The 12675-nt window shown below is 40.4% G+C and overlaps 1 long non-coding RNA gene across 2 annotated transcripts in view; it reads left to right on the forward strand.

Moving 5' to 3' along the window:
* The first annotated feature begins 1539 nt into the window (after nt 1-1539).
* The window catches only part of LOC144901144 (uncharacterized), a 31839-nt gene continuing 20703 nt past the window's right edge, over nt 1540-12675 (forward strand). For both annotated transcript variants that reach the window (XR_013629308.1, XR_013629309.1), the window contains exon 1: nt 1540-1691. This is a non-coding gene — a long non-coding RNA (uncharacterized LOC144901144). The remainder of the gene's footprint in view (nt 1692-12675) is intronic.

The raw sequence follows: 12675 nt of genomic DNA on the forward strand, positions 1-12675 counted from the left end.
CCTGCACAATCTGATAAGCCATTGTTCCATTGAAGGATCTCCTTGTCAATGCTGGAAGCCGTCAGGACCATCCAGGTTATTATTTTTCTTCCATCTTAAGTCAAATCTGGGCTGTGAACTCTACCCGACACCAATATTTGACATGCCTTTCATTCTTTCTACACACAATTAAATGAGCCCTATATCACGTTTTATGTGTCGGGAAAGTTTAAGGGTAAGTCGAGTCCTGCTGGGTGCCCCAAAGAAATGGTAGGGTGCCCACAAAGCCTCCTCCTCGGTGAAAAACTACTCGGTACACTCAAAACAACAGGAACACTCTTACAGAGTTCAAAGCATTTATAGACTTTAAAGGAAGAGTCGTTGAAAATATTACGAATACCTTGTTTTACGACTGGGGGTATGGTTTAAAAAGTTACAGGAAAATTATTTTGGGACTTAACCTCAATACAAGATAATACAGCTACAGGGTACATGAAATAAGGCAAGTATTTGCAACCTTTTAACCTTTAAAATCCACTTAAGGGTCTTCAGCAACATTTTTTTCTAACAGTATTTCTTCTCAAGAGACACTGCTACGTAAATCAAACTTGGATATACTTACAAATTTGGCCACAACAATTATAACATCTGTAAATTATTCCTTTTTTAAATATTAATAAATCTTATCTACCTTTAATGGTGAAACTGTTGTGTTCAATTGTGTGAAATGCTGCCCTCTGGCCGCCACTGGAGGTACTGCTTTGGTTAGCAGACGCCATTCCTCTGATCATTAACTTGTGTTAATGACAGAAAATTCTGTTTATAATATAAGTATGTATATAATTCTGCTTTATAATTTCGTTTTATCATTACAGATTATCTGATAAACACAAGCTGCTCTGACAACAACAGGTAAAATGATATATCGTCAATATTGACCTCTTTTAGGACACACTACCCAGTTGTTAGAAACATATTCACAGATTCGAACTTAGCTCCCAAATAAATGTTAATTACATAGCATCGTACCTCTTTCCAAACACGGCAACACAAACAGCTACAACAGCAGCTTTTATGAAAATAATACCGAAGAAGAAGAAAACATTTGTAGACGGTCCCTGGGCTGTAGCTGTGGCTGTCTGTTAGCATGGTTGGAAAGTGGTATGAATTACGACAACTGTAACAACCTGAAAGTGTGACTATCTTCCTAACTTTTGCTAACCATTAGCTTGCTAGAAACGTACACTATGTCACCTCCAGTGGACTTGAGCTTTAAAGGAGGATTTGGCAGCTTGAGGAAGCATTGGATTCGCTGTAGCGGTCAAGCGTGAAATGAATGACTTCACCTGAAAATAACTTCCAAATGGATTTGTACCTGCCTGGCTGTCATTTCGCTGTGGATTTAACCAACGCGGATGTTACATCATATCGCGGTTTCATTCCAGCAAATCCAAACCGCAAACGCCACAAATCCTTCCAGATTTATTTTTTGTTTTCTTGTTAAATTTTATTCAGATTTAAAACGAACATACAAATTGTCTTAATTCTGTCGCAAACAGACTGCTTGTAATGTCACACGATAACTACAATGCCGCTTCTGACCACTCGGGGGCAGTAGTGCACTGTCCAATATGTTTGTTTGGCAACACGTTTCAACAAGATACCTCATCTTCAAATAATATGAAATGGTTGAGGAAGAGGACATCATTTCAGTAAGTCTTACTTTAATGTGCTGGTGTGTATGATGCAGGATTGCCAAGGTGACTTTAGGATCTTGTAGAATAGCACAACTCCAAGGTTAGCAAACTGTTAGCAAAAATGTTTGTCCATGTAGGAAGCAGGAAGTATCCCATTTGGTGTTTAGCATTGGAGGTCTGTTTAACTGACATGGTCATTGCATGCTTTGCATGGTGTTGTGTTTATGGGCCTTGTGATTTATGTGAGTAGTACTCCCACATAACTTTTTTGCATTTTGACCTCGGTGTTGATGTTACTCTGCTTTGCTCATTAAAGGCTTCTTACCTGCACTATCTGCATCCTACCATCCTACTATGCTTGCAATTATTAATAACACCACAATGCGTTTTAAACTTTGCATTGGCTTCACTCTATAACGGCTTTTTCAAAAATATCCAAATTAAAATCATGCTGTTTCTTTGTTGAATGCGGCTTTTTATGAGTCAAAAAGTATACATACGCAAGCTAATTGTATGTATTTTTTTCACAATTAAACATTTTCAAGCATATAATATTAATACAAGGCATTCAGAAGACACATTCAAGGACATTGTGATGATGTGTAGTCTTCTACACTGGTCTCTTGGTGTCAGTAATGTTACACTAATGAGACAGTAGCCGCTATAGGAAGTAATAGCAACAAAGAACTCTCCCAATCCTAACCTATGAGTCAAATGTCTTATTTTATGTTATTATGTCTCCTTTTTTGGGTAATACGTGTGTAAAGGTGACTATAGGGGTGCTATTTCATGTATAGAGGTTCCTAATAATACACAAAAAATGCATTTAGAAGGTTCGACCAATTCACGGTGTACCCCGCCTCTTGCCCGAAGACAGCTGGGATAGGCTCCAGCATACCCGCGACCCTCGTGAGGATAAGCGGCATCGAAAATGAATGGATGGATGGGTATTTAGAAGGTTGTAAACAGGTTTTTTATGCCCCATTTATAAAACTATTCAATTTATAAATAAGGAATCCTACTTCCCAGAAATTCACTTATCACTGTCGTGTCTGGAACCAATTAATTGTGATAAATGAGGCATTACTGTACATAAGAATTGTTGTCTCGAATAAAATAACTGCCGGTTGTACACGGTTATTCTCACCGCTGTATCGTTTATATGTACACAAAAGTAAGAGACAAGACTTGGTTTGTATACGCCCCAGTTTTCATGATTTGGTTTACATTGAACATTGTCTCCAACGTTTTGCCCTGGTTTTTGTACAGTATTGCACCTAGCAAACTAATGCGACTGCCAATTAACTTGTCGTCATTCCAGTCATCGTTTATAATTATTATGCATTGTTTTCTGTTGTTTTGGTAGTTTTGATATAATTGTTCCAACAAATAGCTACCCAAACGATACGTCTTGCTTTGTTGTTAAAGAAGAAAAGTTTGACTGCAAAGCCCACAACGATATGAAAATGAGCAGTATATAATCCAAAGTGGACCACTAGCTGTGTTGTTTTTGTTATGATGTCATTAGATCAGAATCACTCATGCCACTTTGAGTGGAGGGATTATAAATCACGGTTCCTCATTAAAGGATTATTTTCCTCCACATCTTTCATCTTCCAGACACTCTGCTGTCAACCACAGTCTTGTTCGCTGTCATTGTTTATCCACTCGCACAAATTAATGAGTGAAATCCCTACGAGAGAAGCAATGGAGCTGAACTATGATTTGACTTCTGGGCCAAAATGCTTCCTTGTTGACCTTCTGGTCAGATGTTGGATTAACATACAGCGCTGCCTTGATTTTCGCCATTGTCTAAAACCGAATTGTGCGAATTATACTCAAAATATGTTAGCATAAAACAGTTTTACATGTGAAAAACAATGCATGTGAAAACCACCTTTGGGTTGGGAGTCTGATGGAAGTTCTGGAGTCTGAGAGCCACAGACGGCATCTGCAGTATTGCGGCCGCTGTCCTAGACCCTCACGGTGAAGAGAGAGCTAATTTACCGGTCCATCTATGTCCCCACCCTCATCTATGGTCATGAGCTCTGGAAATGAGTTTCCTTTGCAGAGCGGATGGACTCGCACTAAGAGGCTCAGTCATCCGGAAGGAGCTCAGAGTAAAGCCCCCGTCAGATGAAGTGGCTCGGGCATCCAGTCCTGATGCCTCCTAAATGTCTCCCTGGTGAGGTGTTCCGGGCATGCCCAGCCAGAAGGGTGCCCCAGGGCAGACCTCGGGCACGCCGAGGGGATCATGTCTCCCAGCTGCCCTGGGAATGCCTCAGTGTCCTTCCGGTGGAAGTGGGGGAGGTGGTCAGGGACTGGAAACTGGATAAGCAGGATAAATAGTGTATTAATTGCATAACAAGAGTCAGCAACATCACTATATGGCAGGGGTCTCAAACTCAATTTACTTGGGGGCCACTGGAGCTAGGGTCTGGGTGAGACTGGGCCACATCAGGTTTACAAAAACAAAAACGCATTTATTAAAAACAGAAAAATATACAAACTTTTTCAGTGCTTTGGTTCCAATTTTCTACAATAAAAGCTCTGATAAAACATTCCACTGTTCTCAAATATCTTCATTTTTATTTTTCTGCACAAAATAAGATGAAAAATAAACAAATCAAGAATAAAGAAAATCAATCAATCAGTAATAAATAAATCTAATAATAATAATAAAACAGCAAATAATAAAAACTTAAGAAACCACATATAGTTGGTGGGTAGACAAATTATTTTTTTCATATTAAAATGAACAAAGCATTATTAGAGCCCTGTAGACATGACAAAACACGACTATAGTCACATTTATACTCTTTTTATTTACAACATATTGTGCAACTGCAGGGTCTTGAGACACATGCTAACTCGCAAACTAGAGAGCTAGCGACCTAAATGGTAGCCTTCAAGTTATTTCCTTTAAACTTAAAAAAAGCCAAAAACTTACCACTTCCACACGGATAGGGAGGATAACTACAGTAAACCTCGGATATATCGGATTCAATTGTTCCCACTGGTTTTGTCTGATATAAGCGAAATCCGTTGTCCGGAAAAAAAAAAATCTCAAATCTGTAGAAATGCCTTCTTGTTGCTATTAGGGAGGTTTAGAAACCAAACGATAAACATAAACGCAAACGATAATGACACAGGCTATTGACAAGTCGGCAAGTTCCCATACATTTCAATAGCATGTGACATCATTATCGTTTGCGTTTCGTTTGCGCAGATTTGAGAATTTTTTTTTTATTTCGTTGTACATGCTCATGTACATGTCTGTAATTCATACAAAGATGTTATAATCTTCAGCTTTGGCTGTGAACATGGATCAAAGATGGATCAAAGGCCATGATGCGGCCATCCGATATATGCCAGGGAAATTGGAACGGGACTGGAGATTTTGTCCGAAATAGGCGAAATCATTATAAAAAATCCGATATATGCAATGAATTTTTATTGGAAATGCATTACAGAAAAATTGGTTCTTTTTTATCTGTCCGTTGTGAGCGAATTTCCGATATATCCGAGTCCGATATATCCGAGGTTTACTGTATTAACAGTTATTTAACCTTTAACATGAACATGAATCAAACGTAATATTTTTTTCTGGGTACATGATACCATACAGCATCCATATCAAACTTGCGCGGGCCGCACTAACATTAAACTTTCATATCAAGGCGGGGGCCTCAAACTAGTGTCCTGCGGGCCACGCGTTTGAGACCCCTGCTATATGGAGTAAAATTATAGAACGGATTGACCAAGGAACTCAACCTCAGAAAATAATGTTCCTTCATGTGTTGGAAACAAATAACGCAGTACCATTGTACCCAGTACCGACCCATTGTACTGCTGCCTGTGGTTTGTCGTCTTCGCCTCAGGTTCTGCAGGCCACTTGGAGATAACACTTTTGGAGGGGGGATAAGGGACTCTGCTGGTTTTGCTGCCCAAATCAATTTGAGAGCAAAAGTTGAGGAGAAGCATTGGAAAAGAACCCTGAAATGAATCTCTGAGGCATCATCTACCCTGCTAGTGCATCCTTCCTCCTTGAATTGATCCTACGAAAACTTGGAATTGTTTTAACTTTAAAGAAAGCACCCTGATGAATGATAAAGATTCAGTTCATGTTTTTTAATCAACAGAAGTCTGGTTATTGAACGTTACATCGTGTCAAAGCAAACTGGGTATCCGACACTAGATGGCACTTTGACACAGAACACAGACTTGTTTGCCGTCACAGTAACTACTCTTGTTTGGTGACTGAGCAGCTGATTACCTCCTCTCTGTATTCAGATCTGGTTCCGACAGGTCTGAGCCTCCTTTGATTACTGATCAGTGTGCAATATCAAACGTTGCGTATCTGTAAAGCTAAAGGTTTCATAATGGAATCAAAACCAGCTCCTGTTTTGTACTCGTTTATAATACTTGGTGGAAGTCGGACTGATGCTGCTACAAATGCACACACACACACACACACACACACACACAAAATGATCACTGTGGAACTCTGAGTCGGTCGCACACTTCTAGGACATCAACCAGCCCTGCTGTTGGAAAAACAGATAGCAGGTAGAAAAGAGAGGGACTTCGCCACGAGCATCTCCATGGCCACCCAAGATACTCAGGAAGAGCAGATCCTCCAGTAGCAGGTATGCTGTGTCTTCCAGCACAGTGTCAAGAGTGTGGAAGTGATACCAGGAGACAGGCCAGTGTGCCAGCAGAGGTAAAGTGCAGAGTCCAAAATCCAACCAGCTGACCTCCAGCATGCCACCAGTGCCACCCAACCGTCAGACTCCATGACGACAGCAGGAAGACCCAACGGCCACAACAGAGAACATAGAGTTCACACAGAGTCTAAGGTTTTTGTGGAGAACATTCTGCTGCTTGTAACATTGGCCGGCATGTTTGGAAAATCCCCCCGGACAACTCCCTGTCACTCACACACACACACACAGGTGATGTGGAGTGATGCAGCCGCAACAGAGACCCATTTGGAAAATATGGCTGAAAAGAGGAGAGCAGCTAAAACGGTAATCCCTCATTTGTCACGGTTATTTGGTTCCAGACCCAACTATTATTTGTGAATGTCCACAAAGCATATTTAATATTTACATTTTAGATATTTATCTTTGGTTGCACGATGTGAAAGTGGTTAACACGCAGGCCTCACAGCTAGGAGACCCGAGTTCAATATCTCTGTGTGGGTACTCCGGTTTCCTCCCACATTCCAAAAACATGCTAGGTTAATTGGCCACTCCAAATTGTCCATAGGTATGAATGTGAGTGTGAATGGTTGTTTGTCTATATGTGCCCTGTGATTGGCTGGCCACCAGTCCAGGGTGTACCCCGCCTTTTGCCTGAAGACAGCTGGGATAGGCTCCAGCATGGTAAGCGGTAGAAAATTAATTAATTAATTTTTATGTATTTTTTGCTTTTAATCTTTTTTTTCTTCATTAAAAAAAGGTAGCTACGGTAATTTTTTTTTTTTCATCATGCCAGTAGAAGCGAACTCTTCCCTTTCATTTGAGGGTCAGTTTGCCTCACAAAGTTTCACACTAATTAAATAAAACTGTCAGTGAACCAACACCTCGTTTGACACACGCGGTAAATGTGGCGTGTCAAGGGAGCGGTTGCACTCGCAGATCTCCAAGTCCTCACAAGGCTGTACTTGATGCACAATATGAGTCATCAGAATCAGGATCAGAGATTTGTACATGGAAGATTTGTGGCTCTTTCACAGTCGTCATCACCTTGCGATACCATGGCAAGATTGCGGTGATCTGGAACTAGTAAATGAAAAACACAGAGAACAGCAGACCTTTTCATACAGCGTCACTGATAATGGGAAGTATAATGGCGAGGGTGGAGAAACCCTGAAGGGCCGACCTCATCCGAGGACGATAATCGATGTGGATGTGTTTCATTAGGAGGGATATTGCTCACCGCCCTTAACTTGCATGCAACAAGTCCCGATTTGAGGTATTCTTGGTCTGAATCAGCACGGAAAGCAAACTGGAAGTGGTTTTGTTTGCTATATTTGAGTCGTTTGAATCCATAGATCATGGGGTTTAATAAGCAAAACACTCGTCTCCTGCAGAGTCATCGACGCCTACTGATGATTGCTCGTTTTATTTTCTTACGGCTTTCATTTGTACTCAGTGGTTCCCAGAGAGATAATTTGCATGCACAATCATATTGGATGAAATGTACGTTTGATATCCACTGTGTAGACTATACTGCACCAACAAGGCAATTACTTTGGTAAATAATAGTGATGAATGTGCAATTTCACGACATATTTGACATGGAGAGCTCAACTAAATGGGGACTTATAATTGTGTTCCTCTATAGTTGACCCGGTTCACAGTAAAACCATTACACGGACCCTCAGCTGAGGACAATATAATAACAAGAATTCCCATTACCATTTGGCCTAATGGTCTGAGGGTGCTGGAAAAAATTCCATAAAACCTCCCTGTAGCGCTTCCAAACCACTAAACTGGTGAGTAAACGCAATTAGAATGCAAATATTTCAGCCGGCGAGCAACCTACTAATCTACTTTGTAATAATTCCCTTCATACAATTAACGCCGCTATACAAACAACTCTGCTCCAGTTAGGTTTTTAGTGGCGTGATTGATCTGAGTGCTCCATAAAAGCTTTAATTAGAGATGGTTATAACAATTAAGTGGTTTATTATTCATTTGAATGATTCTACTGATTTTTTTTTTTAGGGTACACGCATGAAGAGTGACGTTATTCGTTATGAGGGATGCCACTTGCAAAATCTCCAAGTAGCCAGGTGCCGTTTGACGCCCCTGCACAACCTCATCATAGAATAAAACATTCTTCCACCTTTCGATGTCCCAGGTTTGGTGCTCTTGTCCAAATGGAAGCAATTCCGTGATTAATCCTCATAATATTACTTTATTCTCAAGTCAAGTTATATAGCCCTTAATTACAAAAGAGCCTCAAAGGGCTTAACAAGCAACAGTAGATGATAAACGATATTCTAATATTCTAACTTATTTCTGACTATATTTTGACTTTATTCTTGTAAAATTACTGCTGGGTTTTCCATTTTTGCTGTTTTATTGTTTAGTTTTCTTGTAAAGGTAGGTAGGTAGTTACTTAATTTGCATGTTCCAGCATACTTTGTTAATATTATAAATATTTTTTTAAAAAGCACAGAAGGATTAAAAAACACAGTAAACAGATTTTAAGGTGCAATAAATACTTAAATACACAGCAGAATTGAAAAAACAGTGTACGGCGCTAAGTTAAGTATAAATGTACACAAATGGTCCCTGTCCCGCACTTTGGACACCACTGAGTTTGTGTGATAATAATATTTAAATTATATCTCTACGTTGACTTTCCCTTCCTCTAACTTCCAGATCACAGCGAGTGGCCACATTCTAATCGTCGTACTTTGTACAGCGGGTGTTGCAAATCGTCAAAGCCTGTGTCGCTTTGCAATGGCAGCCCAATGCTAATGTTCGAGCAGTCGTCAAGCCAATTAGCTAAATGTTTTGATTACAGTCCTCTAATGAACCTTGGAAATGATGTTGTCAAGCTGTTTGTGGCTGAGCTGTTTATATTAACTTTAATGAGCAATGAAGAAGTCGCTGTGCTCTGCCTTTTGTTGCAATGGAAGAGACTATCAAACGGAGTGGTGGTGTGTGGCGCATTTATTATTAAAAAGCTGTCTGCCGAGCATTGTCTGGAGAGGAGAACCACTAAAAGAACACTCTGCAGTCTGCTGTGGAGACACACACACACACACACATAACCGGTATGTCAAAGTTTAGAGGGAAATAACAAATACATTGTTTATGCAATGATTGGAAAAATGTTACTTATGTAATATTATGCAGGAAATAGCTTTTGCTACATGGAGGCTAAGTAGGGCATCCAAACAATTATTAGTATTCATATCACTACAAGGGAACTCAGAATAAGTTTTTAAGGATTTTATATTGAAATACATAATAGATAAATGTGTTTACCAACACTGAAAAATACTTTTATACTTTTATATGACTTTATTGGTTAGAATGGCCTTACAGGTCAGGTATTTATAGCGCCTTTCCTCACCCCCTAAACCCTAACCTATACAGTAAAGTCTCGTTATATCGATATTCTCGGGAGTCGGAAAAAATACCGATATAACCGGACTATCCATATATCCGATCCTGCGCCGAACTGCATTAAAAGTGGGCAATAATGCACTCGACATTGTTCTATAGTATAGAACAATGTCGAGCAGCTTAAATCAATCTTTGCTTAAGGATTTCAATACCAAAAAAGAACACGGCGAACGGCTGCTTCCAGTCAACTTTATTTTTCACACTTCCACCACCAGAGTGCAGCACACACACCGATTCCCGCACTTCCTGGTTCACAGGTCATGCTCAACCCGCCCCACATAGCTGGCCAAACACATGCCTGCAACAGAAGAACCAACTGCGTTCGTGGTTTCTCTCGTGTGTATAGAATCTATACACACGAGAGAAACCACGAACGCCAGCATGTACATATGAAAAACAGTGATTATTGCAAGCGATAAAAAGATATCTGAATACAACACAATTAAATACATGTATTTGTACGCTTGTGTCTTCGTTGGAATAGGTGTGTATGCTATGTCAGTTGGTTCTTCTGTTGCAGGCATGTGTTTGGCCAGCTATGTGGGGCGGGTTGAGCATGACCTGTGAACCAGGAAGTGCGGGAATCGGTGTGTGTGCTGTGCTCTGGTGGTGGAAGTGTGAAAAATAAAGTTGACTGGAAGCAGCCGTTCGCCGTGTTCTTTTTTGGTATTGAAATCCTTAAGCAAAGATTGATTTAAGCTGCTTTTGTATCGATATAAGCAGACCAAATTGGCTGGCGGGAGATGAAAAGGGCATCGTAGTAACCGGATTATCATAATAACCGGGTATCGTACTAACAGAACTAATTATACCATAAAAGATTAGAAATTTGCTGGGAAATGAAAATATTATCGTAATAAGTAGTAATTCGTTATAACCGATATCGATATAACGAGACTTTACTGTATAACCTATATAACCTATATTCACATAGAGAGACTTACCACATCATCTATGTTTAAACATTTGATATTGTGGCTGAGTCAACTTCCTGTTACCTTTTGCTTTCCTCGGTGCTGGAACCAAATGCAGGATGGCTTAGCCCTTAATCACTTTATCAAGGTAGCAAATGTGTGCATGTGTTTTCACGTTATGACTCGGAAGAAAATACAAAATAAGGTCACATCCAGAAAGCTGGCAGAGGTACAAATCTAGCGGGGATGGATTAAATTAGGGCAAAGATACAGAAAAAGGTGAACTTGGTGACCTTAAATACGACCTTAAGTCAATGAAACGATTGGCAAACAGATGATTGGTTGGTTCATCCCGGCTAACTGTATTCATGTAAGAATATTAAGGCTTTTTAGAGTTAGCCAACTGGACTACATGAAATAGTAGGTTTTTGCAGAGCAATGGAAACTTTCATTGACAAAACGGAATCCACTTGAGTTGGGTGGTGGGTTCCGACGGAAGCAGCAGTCGGCGGTGAGAAGATCCCTGGGTGCTTAGTCCGGCTCCTCCCAATTGATTCTGAGGCCTTCTTCAAGACCTCCAACTGGTCGGGCATGCCCTGATGGCCAAACCAGATGGCTCTAAGGGAGAGAAACTCAATTTTGTCACCCGTACTTGTGATCTCGTGCGTTCGGTCACCAAACTCGTCACCCCCAGGAGACGGTCGTAACGTAGATTGACCAGTAAATCGAGGGTCAGGGTCATAACGAACCGATGCAGAGTTGCCGCTCACATTCGATCCTTCCCTTACCCATGCCTGACCCAGACTCCACCTTTTACCAGCTGAGAACCACCAACGGAGGCCCGTTCGCGCTACAGCGAATCCGTTATTTTACAAACTTGTGGAGTCCGAAAGTCTCAGCTCAACAGTGTCTCGGGAAAATGTGAGGATCCACTCATGGAGAATATCATTTGCACATTGCATGTTGGTTTGGCGTCAAATTCATTTACCCGCTACACAAAAAATACACACTTGACTTGTTTCTTCCTAGTGTACTAGTGTACCTACTGTATATAATACTACCTAATTGTATTTTTTTTTGTAACAAACTGAAGTATCTGTGATCTTCTGGACCCAATCCTTCATATCAAGCAGTGCTGCTGGAGTAGGTAGATGTTAGACATTACAGTAGTCAGTTCCCCTTCGATCAGCCTACAATTCTTCTAACATTTTATTTTCACTTTCATACCTCTCAAGCTGGTTACTTTGGAGAGCCATTTCAGTTACAGGGCACGCACAAAAGTCTCGGAGGAGTTCTGGCAGGAAATGATTTGCAGACCTGTAACATAATTGAGCAAGAAAGAGAAATGTAAAAAAAGTTTTACTCCTTTGGGTATGTGAAGATAGAAATAAATCATAGCTTTGTGCTCGGTGTTTAATACAATGCATGATTTAAAGTATAGGTCGTTAACTGGCGGACCACGGTTCGAGTCCGGACCCAGACATCGTCCTGTACAGACCTGGACGCATCGTCAGGAAGCTACTACAGAACTACAGTTCCCATGAGTGCTGAAACAGAAAGCCATACCTTTCGGAACTAGAAGCAAATAGCTAAAATCACATTTGAAAGTCTTATGCGGCGATCAGGTTTGATCAAGTTTACAATAAAACTTCTGCTGCTCTTGGACCACAGCAACTGTTGAACCGATGGAAAAAAGCACCTCGCATACGTAGATATTTATATTAGAAGTTGTATATATTTCAAGAAAAAACTGCATCTCAGGTTAAAAATACTTTTAGTATCAACATCACTCTTTGCTTGTTTTTCTGAATGTTTGCTGTTGTTTTTTTTCCGTAATACCGGAATTAATACATAATACCGTATTTTTCGGACTATAAGTCACACTTTTTTCATAGGTTGGCTGTTCCTGCGACTTATACTCCAGAGCGACTTATA

Source organism: Doryrhamphus excisus, linkage group LG10 (assembly GCF_037039965.1).
Source record: "Doryrhamphus excisus strain RoL-2023G ecotype Guam linkage group LG10, RoL_Dexc_Guam_v1.1, whole genome shotgun sequence".
Classification (NCBI taxonomy): Eukaryota; Metazoa; Chordata; class Actinopteri; order Syngnathiformes; family Syngnathidae; genus Doryrhamphus; species Doryrhamphus excisus.